This window comes from Clupea harengus, chromosome 1, assembly GCF_900700415.2.
Source record: "Clupea harengus chromosome 1, Ch_v2.0.2, whole genome shotgun sequence".
Classification (NCBI taxonomy): Eukaryota; Metazoa; Chordata; class Actinopteri; order Clupeiformes; family Clupeidae; genus Clupea; species Clupea harengus.
Window position 1 is genome coordinate 2,230,306 of NC_045152.1, and position 2,500 is coordinate 2,232,805.

Sequence of the window (2,500 nt, forward strand, 5' to 3'; positions counted from 1 at the left end):
TTGGTGTGGTCTGGTGTGAGAGTTTTTGAATTTTGAGTTTTAAGTTTGTCTGTTTTTGACTACTTGCGCACCGATCTCAGTTGTCCCTAGCCTAATGTAACAGTGTCGATTTAAAGGGTTTGTGTGACCTGACATGCAGTAATTGCCCCCCCAAAGGAAAACACACTTAGCAGATACACGTTAACATAATAGCTGTGCACTCATGAAGGATTTGCTCTCTAAATAGGAACTGAGAAAGGTATTCATTCCTTCCTGAGGGCCATTTCAGGTGTGTGTGTGTGGTGTGTGTGTGTGTGTGTGTGTGTGTGTGTGTGTGTGTGTGTGTTTGAGCGTGAGTTTGTTCACATCAATGAAAGAGTCTGTGCACGTTGAGGGAAAAGAAGTAGCTCATTTCTCTACTGTATACTCATATGTAATATTCGTGTGTGTGTGTGAGTGTGTGTGTGTGTGTGTGTGTGTGTGTGTGTGTGTGTGTGTGTGTGTGTGTGTGTGTGGTTGTGTGGTTGTGTGGTTGTTTGTGTGAGCTCTTTCATGTGGTGCATAATAATAGCCAGATGAAGTGTCAGCATTCCTGCCCTCTGCCCTGCGGGTGTAACCTGTCTCTCACTCACAAGTGATACAAGTAAACAGAAGCAAACACACACACACACACACACACACACCACACACACACACACACACACACACATACACACACACAAAAGCAGAAACAGTACATGCCCCTTTCTCACACTCTCCAGGAAGCGTGTCTATGGGTTAACTTGCATGTGTGTGTCTCTCTCTCTCTCTCTCTCTCTCTCTCTCTCTGTGTGTGTGCGTGTGTGTGTGTGTCTGTGTGTGGTAAAGGAGGAACACACTTGTGTGTGTATGTTGAGCCCGTTGACCTGTGAGATCAGATGGGGTGGATGTTAAGTGCACGATGAGGTGATAACTAGCAGGGTGATGTGTGTTTTGTTTGTGGGCATTCATGCATGTTCCTGTACTTTTTGTGTGTGTGTGTGTGTGTGTGTGTGTGTGTGTGTGTGTGTGTGTGTGTGTGTGAGTGTATGTGTTTGTGTGTGTGTGTGTGTCTGGTTTGTCAGGGCTGTGGAGATGTAATAGTATGGTTATTGTTTGTCTCAGGTCAGCTCTGACATGCTCAGATCTCTGAACACAATGAACACAGACACAAACACCCCTCATACACAAACACATACACCAGGGCTCTTCAATAGGCGGCCCGCGGGCCAGATCCGGCCCTCAAGCTGCTTTGGACTGGCCCCCGGAGTGTGCTCCGGTAGCCTCATTCAGTTATTACTGAGAAACTACTTCTTGTGCAAACCACTAGTAATGAACCGAAGTTTGTTCGAATTGTTTACTTTGATGAATATGCTAATCGCTAGCACAGTCTCTATGGAATTTCTCCTATAAGTAAGCATTAAGTTAACTTAGTTTCTATCACAGTTAAACATGCAATGCTAAGTGATTGTTTTTAGAAACGAATGTTACGAGATGAGATTACTAAGATGTATTCTGTATGTCTGCTCAGTTTTACAGTGCTTCTTAAGTAAAGGTTTGAAAAGAACTTCAAGCTTCAGACTATCTCTTGGGAAAACTGTTATCTATCTGCCGAGCCAATGTAGCAGGCTAGAGTGACCACGCCACACACACAGAAGCGGGGGCAGAATAGTAAAAAAAAAAAAAATGGGTGCACTTGGAAGTTGTTTGCCAGTTAAATGAATGAAATTCTTAACAACTGATACAGTTCACCTGAACTGAGTGAACAAACTTGAAACACATACCATGCACTTTTAAGTTGTTGCAATTCTATTCAGTTCCATGCAATGCACTTTGTTGGTGGAGATACATTTGATTTAGCCTGTCACTCAAATCAGTTTAATCTTAAATATTGAGGATAATGACCAGTAAAGTTGTGTTGGTACAGCTATGTACAATGAAGTGCATGTTTTTGTTAGTTAATTGCATTTCTCCAATTGTCTGTTAATATGGCTTGGTTATTGCTCACCTGGTTTGATTTTTGAATCCTTGGGCCTATGCAACCTCTTGGGCATATGTTGTTAAGCACTTACAAAATAAAATATATTGATTCCTTCAGTATGTTGTTGTAATTTCTTTATTTGTTACCGTGATTACTCATATCCTCCGGCCCCTGACTTTACCTCATTTTCTTGAACCGGCCCCAGCCCCAAACTAATTGAAGAGCCCTGACAAACTCATACACGAACACAAACACCCCTCAAACACAAACACAAACACAAACACAAACACAAACACCCCTCATACACAAACACAAACACCCCTCATACACAAACACAAACACATACACAAACACAAACACAAACACAAACACCCCTCATACACAAACACAAACACAAACACCCCTCATACACAAACACATACACAAACACAAACACAAACACCCCTCATTCACAAACACCCCTCATACACAAACACAAACACAAACACCCCTCATACACAAACACAAACACAAACACCACTC